The sequence below is a fragment of the Salvia hispanica genome, chromosome 4 (genome assembly GCF_029641045.1).
Source record: "Salvia hispanica isolate PSC_SH4W2 chromosome 4, Shi_PSC_v1, whole genome shotgun sequence".
Classification (NCBI taxonomy): Eukaryota; Viridiplantae; Streptophyta; class Magnoliopsida; order Lamiales; family Lamiaceae; genus Salvia; species Salvia hispanica.
Genome location: NC_142695.1, coordinates 30,300,315 through 30,317,085, shown reverse-complemented (window position 1 = coordinate 30,317,085; position 16,771 = coordinate 30,300,315). Strand labels below are relative to the sequence as shown.

General features: G+C 37.0%; 2 long non-coding RNA genes across 2 annotated transcripts; one reads left to right on the top strand and one right to left on the bottom strand.

Annotated features, from left to right (window-relative positions):
- Positions 1–7,880: 7,880 nt before the first annotated feature.
- LOC125193170 (uncharacterized) lies at positions 7,881–9,683 on the bottom strand. Its single transcript, XR_007171540.2, has 2 exons — positions 8,279–9,683; positions 7,881–8,169 (listed from the first exon to the last, which is right to left on the bottom strand). It is a non-coding gene; the product is annotated as an uncharacterized LOC125193170 (long non-coding RNA).
- On the top strand, positions 8,768–10,958 carry LOC125193171 (uncharacterized). Its single transcript, XR_007171541.2, has 3 exons — positions 8,768–8,853; positions 10,216–10,282; positions 10,738–10,958. It is a non-coding gene; the product is annotated as an uncharacterized LOC125193171 (long non-coding RNA).
- The last annotated feature ends 5,813 nt before the right edge of the window (positions 10,959–16,771 follow it).

The following is a 16,771-nucleotide window of genomic DNA, read 5'->3' as shown; positions in this document are numbered from 1 at the left end:
CCTCAATCAAAATCCTTTGCCATGGTTAATATGATATATACCTGCTATGCTTAGTACACATTGTAGCATACATGAGACATCTATCTCCAAAACTAGTCTCATTATTCTTAATCTCACTAAGCGTCAAACGACACTTGACTAGAAACAAGACAATTCCATATTGAAAGGTATAAACCTTTTCATGGAATTTCTAATGCTAAAATGTTCCAAGCAATGTTTAGATATAGGATTCCTAAGAGAATCTCAACATTCTTTCTAGCAATTTTAAAAGGACTTAGATGCTAAGAATGTAATTAGTTTCTTTTAAATCATTTATCTTAAACTGGGTAGACAACCAGTTTCTTATGCCAGATGTCAATCTTAGTTGTTTGCAAACTTTTGTAGATTCCATCATCGTAGAGTACCAATAATACCATATGTAATACACTTTCAACTTCCTCGTGCTTACAACACTGTTAAGGACATAAGTCAAATTCCAAATATTAGACAATTTTGATAAAACATATATACTCTGATTTAGATGCTTGCCTAAGACCACGAAGGTCTATATAAGCTTCCAATCATGCGTTTCTTGCCCTTAATTACATATCCCATTAGAATGTTCTAGTAGATGATTTCCTCAAGACTTCTATTTATAGAAGGCTGTCTTGACAATCATAATACATACATTCTAATTTATGTAAGTTCTAATAGAAAATATGATCGAATAAATCCTGGCACAACGTTAGCGAGAAGATAATTCTCTTTGGGCATAACCCATTGTCATTGTCTAGCCATTTGAGATCCACATTTACACTTGCAAAGATACTTGCTCCCACTGACTGAGCCTGTAGGTAGTATTGCAAGTCTTGTAAAACATGTTGTCTATATTAGATTGTAATATGGAATCTATCACCTTTTCAAAGATGATTATCCAAATTAACCAATACTACATTGTAGTTAAAGGGATTATGTTCAAGTTAATTTAAGACCGAGTCTTACGACACTCTTAGACCCAAGAACTTGTTGTGTTCCAGTGGAACGCTCCCACTACGATATGGTTCTTACAATCTTAGGTACTGAAGTTGATTTTATTAGTGCAAAAGTTTCTAATGGTATGACTTCTTGGTAATGTGGAAAATCCGATATCTCTCTCTTTATCATGAGAGTTATCACGCTGTTAGGCTTGTAGTTCATCTCTTGATCTTCTTACAAGAATTATATCTTTGAAGATTACAGAACTTATAACCTTTCATCATTTGTGACAAACCTTAAAACATGCCTCAGTACTCAACTCCAATTTCGTGGACACTTTTCCAACATGTGTTGGAACAACATTACACCTTAAGATGTGCTAGACTAGAGACGCTCTAGTCCACAACTCATGTTTTGTAGAAGGTACTGATGTTGGTAGTTTCTTTAATGTTTATCCCACCAATGATAAGATTTTAATGAGTACAACTCATCACATAATCAAACTTGTCTTAGAAAGACTTCGATTCATTCTTACATAACTATCACATTCATTAGATGAATGCTTGGATTCGTTAATGGAGATTAGACTCCCACTACTGATCATAACCATTTGCTCGTCTCCTTGTGGTGTAAACCATTGAAACTTGCTAGTCTTTCTATGTTGCACTTCTATAAGTATTCTGAATCTCTTGAAAAATAAAATGATTATAACTTATAGTGCATCAAATAAACTTTCTCAACTCTCAAGCTATTTAACGAAATGTTAAAATCTTGATAGTCTGGATCAGTTCGAACAATTTCTAAGTATTTTCTTGGCCTTAAGGCTAAGAGCCATAAATACTTTATCATTCAACGTTTAAGAAGTTGATGTGTTGTTGAATACTCAACCTTGTCGCACTTATATTATTTTAATACTATGATGCCTTAAGCATCAACCATAAAACAATGGTTGAGCATTAATAGCTCCCACTGCAACAAAAACCTAACTGGATCAAGATCTCTTACTTAGAAGTTGCATTGTCATGTAAGTCATTGTCCTTCTATAAAATAGGTCAATCCAACTCACAAAGCATCTTTTCTCGCTTTAAACAAACTTTGATGACAATTCAGGCTCTCCCATTTCCATATCTAGACTTTTGTACAAATGAACTAGGACTTAAGAAAAATGCAGCCTTTATGAATTCGTCATCTATCATGTTACTTTCCTCTAACAGTAACATAACGACTATTATTCTGAAGATTTTCAACTTTTCAGTTAAACCTTCTTGTAGTCATTTCTTATTACTTTAGGCGATGACTTGTGTCAGAAACTATTTGATTCATCAAAAGATCCTCAAAACATTCTTTCACTCTAGGATATTCCAATCGAATCATCTTGACAGATTCTATTGATATCCATCTTTCATCGTCATTAACCAAGACTTGTCGAGCTACTTAAAGGAAAATAGCTTGACCTTATTCCTCAAAGAGCTTGCCAAGTACATGCATAATGCATTCTCGAACATTCTTCGTGGAATTATGTCGAGGAAATGGAGGACATGAATCATTGAGTATAAACTCCAAGTTTTCAGCGGTGAGAATCTTATCCACTTTCGTTTCCGGTCTACATAATTTAGGCATTCGAGTTTACTTTCTTTAAGGATCGCAGACAAATATTAAATGACATAATGAAATTTATCTAAATCCAATTAAATAAGGATTTTCTTATATATTATCAATATCCTAATCTATCTAGGATATAAATCCAAAAGATAAGGATAACTTGGATTAATATTTATTTTTAATCCATCTATGATTTGTCTTAATAGAATTAAATATATTCAAATCCATATGATAAAATAAATAAATATAAATGTTTATCCTAATTCATCTAAGATTTATCTTGAAATAAATCCATAAAAATCCATAGAATAAGATAATATTATATTATAATTATTCAAATATATCCAAGATTTATCTAGGAATAAATCCATATAAATCTATAAGATAAGAATAAAATATTATATTATCACTATCCAAATCCGTCTAGAATTTGTCTATGAATAAATTCATATAAACTCATAGGATAAGAATAAAATAATATTATCATTATTTAAATCCAACTAGGATTTGTCTTAGGATGAATCCACATTAATCCATAGGATATAAATAAAAATTAGATTGTCATTATCCAAATTTAACTAGGATTCATCTAGGAATTAAATCCCTATAAATCCACAAAATAAGGATAAAATCTATTTAATCCATGATTTAATTCATAATTAAATCTCATATAATATAGAAAATCCACAAAAGATATATTCAAATATTATTTCCAAATAATCTTGAATACTTTCCAAAATTGATCCAAGGATTTTGAAATCCTAATCAAAATTTGGAAAGCGAAGTGACGAGACGAGACAAAACGAAGTCGCGTGCTCTCGCATCCATCGGCCATCGATTCCGGGAACTGCCCACGAAGGACTCCCACTCGATTCGCGAGCCACTGCTGTTCTGCGTCGCGCAAACTGCCCAGCTTCGAGAGCTTGGGCTGCCGACGATCGAACTTCCGCTGAGCCCGCAGCCGCTGCTGCTCGTCTCTACCCATCGCTGTAGGGCTGCTGCTGCCGTGATCGACCAGTCAGCTATTGCTGCTGTCACGATCCTAGGCCAGCCCGTTACAGCCGCTTTCACGTCGGTGCTACTGCTGCGTTATTTCAAAAACTCCGACGCTGCTGCGGTGTAAACTCCGGCTCTGCAGTGTTGCCTCTTGAACAGCCACCAATTGTGAAAAAATTGCTTAGGCAATCCTCAAACAAAAGAGCGGTGATAGAGGAATTCTCCAATATTTCAATTGTGACAAATTCACGTGAATTATGCAAGCAACAATCCCACGTAATCACAAAAAAAACATTGTAATCATTACATGGGTTTAATGACCAAGTATCATGAATTAGTTGCTAAACGAAGACTAAGCTTAAAAATAAAATCACGCAGCGGACAAAATCAGAGCATAGATAGTTTGTCGTGCGAGAATAATACAACGAATAGAAAAATGCATCCAAGCAATTCACATGACATGAAATTAATACACATAATTAGAGCTAATTTTGGCTTTGATACCAATTGTTGGAGTTTGGTGCACCTTGCACAGCGGAAGACTTGTAGAAAACAAATAAATCAGATACGGATCTATTTGACCGATTATTCGATTAATCAATTCACATGTTAAACAGATAATTGCATGCTAGAATGCAAATAATTCATGCTCAAAGAAAGTAAATCCTAAAACATGATTAGGGTTACCGATTTTGATTCTCCAAAGAATCGACGATTGATTGCGCCTTCTCCACGATGATCTTCAATACTATACCACGGATCTTCTCTCTGGTTCCCGAACTGTATCTCGATATCAGGGTGGACTGATCTTATCAAAATACTATGACTCGAATAAAGAAGACACAAAATTCTCACGGAGGAGAGCTGAAAATTTCGACTCCTTCTGTAGAGAGAGGAGATCGAAAATTTCAAGTAAAATAAAATTATATATATGTCTCTCCTTTATTCTCCTATTTATATTAAGTTCCTTTTGGGCCCAGACAGAGATCTCTGGAAGGTTTTGGATATGGGCTCCCCCAATTAGCTTTTTATTAATTAAATTGAACCCACAATTTAATACAAATTTATATTGGAATATTACGAGCAGCCACTACAGAAGTAATATTGAACTCTCCCCATCCAAATCCGAAATTACAAGTAATCCGGGTTTCCACTTTGTTTATTATTTATTTCTCGCGCTTAAGATATAAATGTCCATTAATTAATTAATGTCTGCTATGAGCTTAATTAATTAATATCTTATTAATTCCAAGAGTGGACTTAGCAAGAAACATTTATTTATTATTCATAGAGCGATAAAACTCCAACTGACCAGTTTTCCGAATAATAAAACTTGTTCGAGCTCCTCTTGAGGACATTATCAAACGAGACTCACCTCGCGCACGATTCAACATAATAGCAATCCTAGCACCACTAGATATTAATCACCACTACCCAATATATCAGGATTATTGGGTTGGGAAAAACCCGCACCATTTAATAAGTCAAAGTAGTGCATAATCAATACCGTATGCTCAATGCTAACATATGTAGATTAAGAAATAGTATTTTATCAAGACCTAGTCTTTCAGTAGATAACATAAAGACACGTCTTGCTGTTAGATCCATTCAGTGCTATACCACACCAATGTCATCTTATTCCAGTAAGGCTTAGAAATATGCGGACTGACATTGCAACCTTTCACGATAGGTAGCCAAAGCCTATCTAGGTTTTGAAAATCTTCTTTTTCTTTTGTAAAGCATTGCATAGATCTGACCGTGTTACCTTAAAGTGGACGACGCCCACAACCAGTCTACTAAGCAAAAGACTTAGAATTTGTTTGCTTATTATACATTTAAATGTTTATAAAACATCTTATAAATGCACAAGCAAACACAATGTAATAATAATAGTGATTCTACTGAATTGGGTTAAAAGTGGATTGTAGAGTTTTACGTATACATGCAAGATTCTATTCGCTCGAAACTGCTCGAAACATGCTTTTCAGTATACCAAACCTAACAAATTCTGCCCCTTCCAGATAGATGATCATTTATAGCAATGCGCTTCATCTTGTGCTCAAGCTTTATGGCATGCATCCTGCTCAGTATTGCACCCTTTCTGTTTTCATTTCACCCGAATTTCTTCGACCCTTTCATGCTGACTTGGTACCTCACCCTGTATCCTTTAGCAACTATTTGCAGATATTATCCAATTAAGCACATTAGCTTGACCAGTAATCAAGGCTTAAAACACGATTCGTCAGATGTCAAACATATTACATATAACGTTAACGGAAAATGTCAACACAACGTCAAACGACTGTCAATGGTAGCGTTGTGTTGACATTTTCTGTTGACGTTATTTGTCATCCGTTGATATCAAATCCTGAAATTTAACGGTATAGATCCTAGTTTAGAGTTCGTGGAATATATAGTACACATTTGATATATATCTATTGTCATCTGATTATCTATCCACACTCAAAAGAATTTAAAAACTTCAACTTAATTTAATTAATGTCTTCAGGGAATAATAATCAGTGTTACTATCACGACTAATATTGATTTATCAGTTATATCCAAATTACATAATTCAGGCTCCTTTATAATTTAATTCATTTATTGTGTTTCATATATTATGTGTATTGTTGACCGAGCCTAGCGCTAGCTCAACTTAACTAATTTCTTTTTTCCAAAGAGTGTTCAGAGTTAAAAAATTATCTTAATAATGTATTGGGATAAATTCCAACTATCTATTTCTATCTAGATTTCTATAAATAGTAAACTTCATTATAACATTACTTGGGGACAATATCAACTTCGACATTGCCGTGACACATTTCTATAAAATATCAATACTAGCCCTTCTCATACGATGATCACCACCATCCAAGATACATGTTATTGGGTGACAAAAATTTGTATATGTTGACAAGTAAAAGTTGCATATGACCAAGGGTGTATACTCAATATTACTTGTATAGATAAAGAAGTAAATAATCACTAAAATCTCGTACTTGGATTAGTCAAGAAAGTCATCTCAATATTATTCTTTCTCTTACTTTACCATTTTTTCACTTTAACTATTTATTATCATTTTTATAAAACGAGTGCACAAAAGTGGCCGGGACTCCTAATGGCGGACGGAGGAAGTATCATTTTATTTAATACATTACATACCTTTTTCTTAATCTCTGTGCCAGAAAGAAATGTCTACACTGCTATGGAACGGATGGAGTATATAATAAGAGTGTGTTTGAATTGAAGTTTATCTTTCATTTAGATAAGAACATAACCATTTTGCACCAATACTTATCTTAGTTTTCCATTTCTTATTTAAAGCTCTATTATAGTAGGAAATTCTAAAACCATCGTCTGACTTTTTCTATATTTCAAAGACTGAGGGTTGTATTAATAATTCCAGGTAATTTAAGATTGAAATAGTGTTGCGTAGATTATTATCACTGAATTTTTCATGATAATAAAATAGTCATTTTCAACCTTAATTCAACGGGCCCTTACCCATTAAACGGATCACACAGAATTTAGTTAAACACTGAATTGGGCTATTAAATGCACTCTAAATGTTTTTATCTACCAATTCAAATGCATCTTATGGGTTATGATATATGCAAAGCTCAATCTAATGTAGAGCACGAAATCAAAATACGGATGTCATTTATAATTAAAAGATGTCGCAAAACGATCTTAACATAACCTCATATTTTCAAAATCCTAATTATCTAACATGAATCAAAAGTGACATATGTGTTATCTAAATAGATGACTATGCTTGTTGCAATAAGATATGATTCAATTGTGATCACAAATATAATAAACCGCCCAAATTTATAAAACATTTATAAGGCATATTTTCAACGTGTAATAAGATGCATACACATGTCATCGTATTAGTATTATTTTAAAAGAGAATACTGATCATAGTCAATTTAATAATGGTTATACACTTACACCTGACTAGGAATCATTATACAAGTCATAGTATAATACATTTAAAATGGTCAAATGTTATGATCTGGACAATATAATAGGTGTATTATTTTATGCAAGTTGTAATGTGCTCATGTTTTTTTATGGTAGATTATCGAAGTAGACATCTATTAATTTTCCACTTAAAAACGCATGAACTGTAATACCCGCTTCTTTCATTATCCTTTCCGTTGATGTTTAACATCGAACTAGAGAATCTTCACTCTCTTGCTTCGTTGAATTAATTAAGAACTCGTTACTTACTGATACTTAGTGTTGATAGTTCGCGAAACAAAACTCTGAAGTGAAAGTTAAACGAACTAAAGCAATTTAAGATATTTATGAAACTTAACAAATGTCGAGAACGCATACGGAGATATCATTCCCGACTAAAGGGTTTGTATACATCCCAAACTACATTTTCACTTGCATAATTAAATGTATGTGGGTTTATGAGTTTAAGAAAAAGGAATTATGGATGCTATTACAAAATACACAAGTATGGGCCTAGAGCTTAAGAAACTATATTGCTATTGCTTGCATTTTGGGCCTCTTCTTTTTCCCAAGCCCAAATCTCAGCCCGTCGGGGCCAGGGCAGCAAGCCCATTTCTGGACAGCAACGTGGCAGCCAAGCTTCTCCCTCACCTGCAAGATAAAACAAGATTTAGCTACTAAAGAACAAGAGGAACTAATGAAGCTCTTAATAGAGGAAAGGAAACAACATCTCTTTAACTATGGAGGACCAAAGACTCACCAAAGATAGCAAGTCAAATCTGCCATCTTGCTCCTCCAAAACAGCCCCTGCGAAGTAGCCTTTCCTAGTCACACAATCAACCAAAATAAGTAAATGAGAAGTCCTATTGTCCTAAGCTAAAAACCAAGTTTCATTAATCAAAAGAAGTGGAGATCAAGAAAGTAAGAGATTTTCTGCAGCATGAAAACAAAGAGGCTGGGCAGCCATTTAAATCCCCCTAGGTGCACCCTACATGCTCCTGCAGCTTACAAACAAATGAGTTATTAACCAAGTACCATGAGGCCATGTGAGGACAAGAATGTTTAATGGGTCAAACACGTACTGTAAATAACACCAAGCCTCTTAAGTAAAAGGGTGTGTTGAAGATCAAAACAGAGAGATATGCTGGGAGTGAAAACAAATGAGGAGTCAGCCCTTTTAATGCAGCAAAGTACCCCAAGTTCTCCTATAAAGATCCCCTTCATACCACATTCGAACTCCCTCCCACACATCTCAAAATAATCAGCAAAAATTTAGAGAGAGTAAGAAAGCTTGGTGCCTTAGGAGCTGATCTCAAGCAGCAACCAGCTCAAGAGGTATTTTCCTCCATTCCCAATCTTTTCTCAAGCATCATGTAGAAACACCATAGAAGTCTCAACAGTAGCTTTCTTAGAGCCTTAACAAATGGAATAAGAGTACAATAGGCTGCCTTAATGCTCAACTTCAGTAGCAAACCCACAAAAGTACCAACACAAAAATATAGAATCGTAGCTATGGGAAATTTCAGCAGTAGCAAAGAATGGAGTAAGCATAAATAGCTGATACCAGTGCTTAGTCAAGTGGAATAAACCTCATATCAGTAAAACCAAGTTATCTAAATCATAGGAGCAAGACTTGGTGTAGCAAAAATGGCAGCAAGCCCTTTCCAGTGAGTTGAGCACCAAAATCAAAGTCTTTAATCACACATAGCTACTGCCTAAGTTTTTTAAAACAAAATACTAAGAAATGAAAGGGGTGGAAGAACTTAGCTTTTAAAATTGTGCTTGGGCTGCCCGATCTGGACGACGACGGAAGGCTGCGAGGCGGCAGCGTCGGCGCTGGTCTGAGAAGCAGACTGAGCAGCGTCGGCGACGGCAACGGGAGGACAGCTGCGGGGACTCCACGGCGAGCCCAAGCTCCAGAGGTGAAGATGGCAACGGCGAATCGCCGGAGAAGAGAGGAAAGGCGGAGATGGCTGGACCGGCGCCGAGCGACGCAGCAGGCGGCAGCCCTGCTTGTCGGGCAGCCGAGGACTTCTCCGAACTCGACGGAGAGAGAGAGACACGTTGGAGAAGGGAGTTCCCACCGACGGAGCTCCGAAATTTCGCCGGGGATGAGAGCGGCGAATGGCGACGAGCGGCGGTGAGAATGAGGCGAAGAGAGAGAAAAGAAATCTGGGGATTTTTCCATTTTAAATTTGGGGTTGAGTTTAATTAAGTGTTGGGCCTTTTCTTTTTAGTTGGGCCTCCTCAATTAAATAAAGGTATGGACTAAGAATTAAATTAGAAGCTTGGGCCTGAAAGTATTTAAAGAAAGGATTGGACTAATTTATTCATTTTCTTAGTTGGACTAAGTGAATAAATTAAATGGACTAGTTTGCTAATTAAATCATGAGCTCCCCTAAATTACTCTATCAAATAATTAATACTAAGTGATGGGTTGCTAATTAAATCCCGGGAGGATAAATTATTTTCAAACGAGATACATGAAAAATAATCCTCCTAAAGATAGTCGAATAATTTCTTAAAACCTCCACAATAAATTAAATCTACTGATTTAATTAATGTTCAAGGATTCTAGAACTTTTTCTAGAAAAATAAGAATAAGGAATAAAAAGAAGCATGCACTTAGGATGCATTCATGTTTAAGCTTAATTGACTTCTTAAGCCTAATTAATTATTATTTCCATGTTACTAAAGGGGCGTCTTCGCGCGTCATCTAAAAATCAAGCTAAGGAGTTTGTTCGGCTAAGAGATAGCCTTTGAGGTGGGCATTTCTTTCAAAACGTGACTTTAGTATGAAAATGTTATTCTTTACTCAAGTATGTTGTCATGCCATGTTTTGTTTTATGCACCTATCTGCTTGGCTATGCCAACTAAGTTAAATCGAATTCGGGTCCCAGTAGGGCCGCAAACCCTACTCGGACTAGTGTACACATAAGGGGACCATGAGCTAACATAAGAGTTGGCCGGTCCAGTGACCGTCGTGGAATGTGGCCACATTCCCGGTTCACACCATGTTCAGATATGGTATAGTTATGTTATGTGATTGCGCAATCAAATCTTAATGAAAAGAAAAGTATTTAGTGACTCGGGTCTTTTAAGTAAAACCCCGTGATCACTCAACTGTGGCATTGACAATTTAAAACAGAACTGTTTTTGGCAATGTGCCCACTGAGTATATCAAATACTCATCCCTGCATGTTATTTTCAAATGTGCAGATTGAACGTGGACGAGGAAGCGAAGGTGTTGGGACAAGAATTTTAAATAAGTAGTTAGGTAGCCCAAAGTAGCATGTCTTCATACGTGCTATTTTGTCTTGGACTCTTCCGCTGCAATCTAAAGTTATGTTCTAGAAAGTTATGAACTTAGTCTTGATACGCTGAATTCATTTGGACTATGTACCCATATGCCTTTGAGACTATTGCTTTAAGTGATTTTACCCCTTTTAAGTTGTCCCTTGATTATTGAAAATTGTTTAGTCGCGAAATAGCTACGCTCACTAGCACTAGGGAGTTGTGGTCGTGACAGAGTGGTATCAGAGCAATTTCTTTCGCTCTGGACCCAAGAACCTTCTTCCAAGCCTTAGTCTAGAATGATAGTACTAGACTAGAATATGACTAAAATGGAAAGTTTAAAAGGGACCCAACACCTCGACTCGTCACGTCCAACCGCAGCAATGAAGTAAAAAAGTTTTTACCAGAAAATTTTCAGTTATTCATGATAGAACTTGATAAATGGAAAAATGATTTCTTTATGAAGATATTTTGAAAATATTCAAGGATTTCAAGGAAAAGCATGTAAATTCCGTTTTTCCTACGAACCATGGAATTTCAAGTTTAAAATGTTAAGCATAAGGATGTCTTTGAGACAAATGCTAAAGTATTATTAGTTACGCATGCTCAATTATGTGAAGTATGATGATAGATTAAGGAAGTTTTTAGAAAGTTACGAAATGACTAGTGCATGCGAACATAGGATGCCTAAGAAGTACGTTAGGCTGAACGCTCTTGAACAGTAATATAAGTTGATGATTCCCAAGCGCTTTTCTAAGCGATAAAACGAACGAGTGTTTGCAAGTTAGGGCAAACCCCTAATTTTGTTTTAAGAATGAGGAAATATAGATGAATGTGTCTAAAAGTGGACTCCACACCTTTTCCTCTACCCTATCTTTTGACGAGACCACGATCCATGATGTGGTAATTGGAACAATTCCAAATGTACAAGAATGAGCCTAACAATTTATAAATAATTCATCTATTTTTAGATGGTAACGATCGCATGAGATACGAAAAACTACCTACGACACATGGGCGTTTGTCCAACGATTTAAATGAGGTGAACAATAGAAAGTTCCATTTGTCTTTATGATCTCAATCGTAACCAAAATGAGTGTACCCTCGATCCAGTAAAGGAGGTGTATCCTTACACGAAAAGATATCGTACCTACGATCTAATTAAGCGATTCAGTCTTGCGTAGCAAGTAAAAGAGGCTACGCGGTCTAGAAACAATACTTATAGCACGCTATGAAGTACGATGGAGAGTGCGATATTTTACGAGAATGACCGTTCTGACTTATTGAGGACATTATGAAAATATGACCTTCAACGACAGCTATTAGTTGTAACACCAAGAATCCTAGCTTGGAATCTATGGTTTCCTAGAACGCTCTGATCATGTTCGAGCTCCGAAAGAACAAACAAGTGTCATATAACTGGAACAGATGATTATGATCAACAGTACTTACTTGGATTCCCATTGATTTCTTTCTATGAACCTACTTAATGAAAATGCCATCGTCTACTTTAGACTTTAGATTGACTTGGATTTATGCAACTAATGCCTCACTTTTTTTCTATCCTATGAAAGTTGTGACTCTCTTTCAGTTTGTTGGCTATAGTAGTTGAGCTCCTTGTTTAGAAAATGTAAAGTGTTGAATTCATAAGCTTCGGTCATAAACCTTCGATTCTAAAGTTGCTTACGACCATGCCCTCTAGAATAATCTCCTTTTGAACATCCTTAAAAGGGTGTCCTGTCGTCTATTTAAGACATTTGATTGACCCGCGTTTTGGCAAGTAATAAGTCACTATCATTTTTTCAACGAAAGTGGTGACTTACTTTCAAATCTTAAATTCAGGAGACTCATATGTTCTCAAACATCTTTGTTGGTTGTTGTCTCCTATGACCCCTCCCCCCCCATTTCCAAGATTAATATCCTGATTTCTTTAACTCTCATGATATAACTGCACCCTTAAGTTGCATATTGTTCAGACATTTCTCCTCTGAGAATGGCACATTAAGTGGGACTTTTGTTCACCTCCTTATTCGGCAACCATATTTATGACTATTTCATTCTTATAGGGGTGAAAACTCTTTTCAGCTCAGTTTCACTACATGCATTGTTTCTAGCTCATGATTTCTTTCTGAAACACTAAGTTAAGGCTAATGTATTGCATTTTCCTTGATGGTAGTTGACTTTTCCAAAAATATTTCTTTCACTTTGGTCGCTACCTGTGAATCCAATGATGTATTTCCATGATTTCCAAATTATAATGTTGGTGAACCATGATCAACGTTAATCCATGGCAATTGTTTACATTTCTAAACCCTCCTGCGACTAATCATCTGAGGTCTTGACATGTTGAAATCATCATCCTTGATGTCCGGATCTAGTCAATTTGAACGGACAATTTAACCATCTTATTTGACAGCCTACTATGGAAATTGAGAGTTCATACAGTATCATCTTATTTTCATGACCTACCTCATGTTCTTTCAATTTCCCATAAGAATTGAATTCACAAATTCGATGGGTTTAATTATTAGAAACCATTTGAACCTTGAAGTTCTTTGAATGGATACGATAAGTTATACTGAACTTAGTACTTGCCTTCAAAATCAATTGTCACGATTTGATGTCGAAAATTCATAGGAGCCGAACAAGAGATGTTATTCTTGTCCCCTTGGATATTGTGGAGCCCTTCAAATTTTCAGTCATGCTTCTTCTATATGATATCAATCCCTATCCAAGTTAAGACTGTTAGATTAATCTTCGAGTTCTTGATACAAGATTCTCGAGAAAGGCATAGCCTTGATTCCTTTCAGATACGTATGATAAGTAAGTCTCTATTAGCACACATGCGGAAAATGATACATCAGCAAGAAGCGTCGCATAACCGACAACACGAAACGTTAAATATTTCACATGTTCGTACCACTTGTAACTAGCTGGGAAAAGATCGAATATTATGCTATGTGGATAGGTAACTAGGCTTAAGAAAAGAAATGTTAAGGAATATATATGGATCAAATGATTTTTGACAATGTAGAAGATCATATATACAAATATTTAATGGATCGAAATGCTTATTAGAAGTAAGATAAGTTAGCCACAAGAAAAGAAGACTCAATCATGGATATGTAGTGAAAATCATGGAGAAAATGCGATTTCATTCGTAGTTTATGTTCGATGAAACTAATTCCATCAACTAGAGAGATTCATCTAATGGTTGGCCAGAAAGAGCCACAGGTTGGAGAGACATTGGAGAAAAAGAACGCGTGATAGCACCACTACCCTCACCATCCCTGCTATGGGAGGAAGGAACCAAATTTTTTTTCTTTAAGGAGTTACCGCGAGAGAACGGATATGGAGTCCTACGAGGTGGAGTAAGAACAAACGTTAGTAACAAAATGCAAAGAAGTATTCTATGATATGGCACACCCCGTTTAAGCGATCCAAAAAGGAAATGGCGATAAGAGTTTTGTGTTACTCTAGACATGATGCCTAGATCATTTTGGAAAGTCATGCTAAATTATTTACCACGAATCGTTCAGTCGAACAAAAGGGCATGAAACCAGCAAGGTATGAAGAAAGAAGCCAATACCTCCGCTATACTATTTAAGTATTCAAGGATAAATATAAGCAAAATGAAGTATGTGCTAAATCAAGACAAAATGGATCGCGCACGAAAGTATCCTAAAGACTGGGAAATGTAGACTACCCCGGCTAAGCGGGGGTTACAAGGTCAAACCCGCTAGCTCAATGGCTACAATTATGACCGATGCAAGTATTAGAGAACTTAGTATGTGACGATGACACTTAAGCTGGGGATGGCTTCACCAATCAGAGAAAATAAATTAATCAATGTATACCTTAGAACTGCCTACTGATGAAATCGAACATAAGATGAGGGTGTCCTCACCCATAGGAGGCCTTATAGATATCTCACGAACTTGCTCGAACGTAGAATTCACTATGGAAACCCTTAAGTTAGTGGCTCACAATTTGCATGTGGTGTTGATGTGGAGCGTCGACATCATATTGGGAATAGATTGGTTAGCCGAAAACTACACTACCATTCTTTGTAAGGAAAGGCAAATCTCTCTGCAATACCTAGGGAAGGAACCCACAATCTTTCACGGAATCTCCATGAGGCGACGAAAGTCCATAATTTCTGCACTACAAGCAACCACTATGATAAGGAAAGGATGCCCTGCATACCTCGTTTATCTGAATGGAGAAGAGAGAGAGGACCGAAAGATAGAGAATGTAGCAGTGGTACATGCCTTGAATATTTGGAGACGTCATCTCTACGGTGATCGATGTGAGATCTTCACGGACCACAAGAGCCTTAAGTACTTCTTCGAGCAGAAGGATTTGAACATGTGACAACGCAGATGGCTCGAATTAGTCAAGGATTATGATTGTGGTATAAATTACCACCCAGGCAAAGCGAATGTAGTGGAAGATGCCTTGAGCAGGAAGGCTACACCCCAAGTGGCCACTTCCCTCACACAGAATGAGGAGCTTATATGCGATTTTGCTAAGATGCGACTGGAAGTAGTGAGAGCACCAGAGATGGTGGAAAGTAGGATCGCCACTTAGGTGATTGAACTAGACTTAAGGGCCAGAATTGTTGAGGCTCAAAGGAGTGATGAAGCATTAGAGAAAATTCGTCTTAAAGTGAGGACGAGAAAAGAGGTGAGCTACCGCGAAGAAGCGGATAACGCCCTCACTTTTGAATGAAGATTGTGTGTGCTCAATGACGAGGCACTCAGAAATGAGATCATAAGCGAAGCGCATGAGACACCCTACACTGCCCACCCAGGAGGTACGAAAATGTATCAAGATATGAAGAAGCAGTTTTGCTGGGATGGCATGAAGAGGAGCATAGCGTCGTTTGTAGAAAGATGCCTAGCATGTCAACAAGTGAAGGCTCTACATTAACGACCCTACGGGAAATTGCAACCCCTAGAAATCCCCGAGTGGAAATGGGAGCACATTGCGATGGACTTCGTGACAGGATTGCCAAAGTCACAACGAGAAAATACGGTCATCTGGGTGATTATAGATCGCCTCACCAAAAGCGCTCACTTCGTACCAATTCGTATCACTTACGGATCAGACAAGTTAGCTCAGATCTATGTGCAAGAGATCATACGATTACATGGAATACCGGTAACAATCACATCAGACCGTGATCCGAAATTTACTTCTAGATTTCGGATAAGCCTGCAGCAAGAGCTGGGCACCAGATTGAAGTTCAGTACTGCATTCCATCCACAGACTGATGGGCAGTCTGAAAGGACAATCCAGACCTTGGAAGAATTGCTAAGAGCCGTAGTGCTCGACCGCGGAGGAAATTGGGAGCCAGTACTACCACTTATAGAGTTTGCTTACAACAACAGTTATCAGGCAACTATAAACATGGCCCCATATTAAGCATTGTATGGAAGGAAATATAGATCACCGCTTTACTAGGATGAAGTCGGTGAGAGAAAGATGCTTGGACCGGATTCTGTAGAGGAGATGATAGAGATCGTCCGTCAGATCCGTGAGAGAATCAAGGAAGCTCAAGATAGGCAAAAGTCTTACGCAGATGCTCGCCGAGCCGATTCTGCAGTTCAAGGCGGGAGACAAATTTTTCTGAAGGTATCCCCGTCTAAAGGGATTGCGAGATTCGGCGTCAAGGGCAAGCTAAGACCGCGCTTCATCGGACCCTATGAAATTCTGGAAGAAGTCGGTCCTGTGGCGTATAAATTGGCAATCCCGCCGAGTTTCGAGAATGTGCACAATGTTTTTCATGTGTCACAAATGAGGAAATGTGTGTTCGACCCCAAAACACATAGTCCACCAAGAGAAGATGGTTTTGGAACCAGACTTAAGCTATGAAGAGAAGCCAGAGGCAATCTTTGACAGGAAGGTCAAAGAATTGAGGAATAAATCTATTGTAACAGTGAAAGTTTTATGGAAG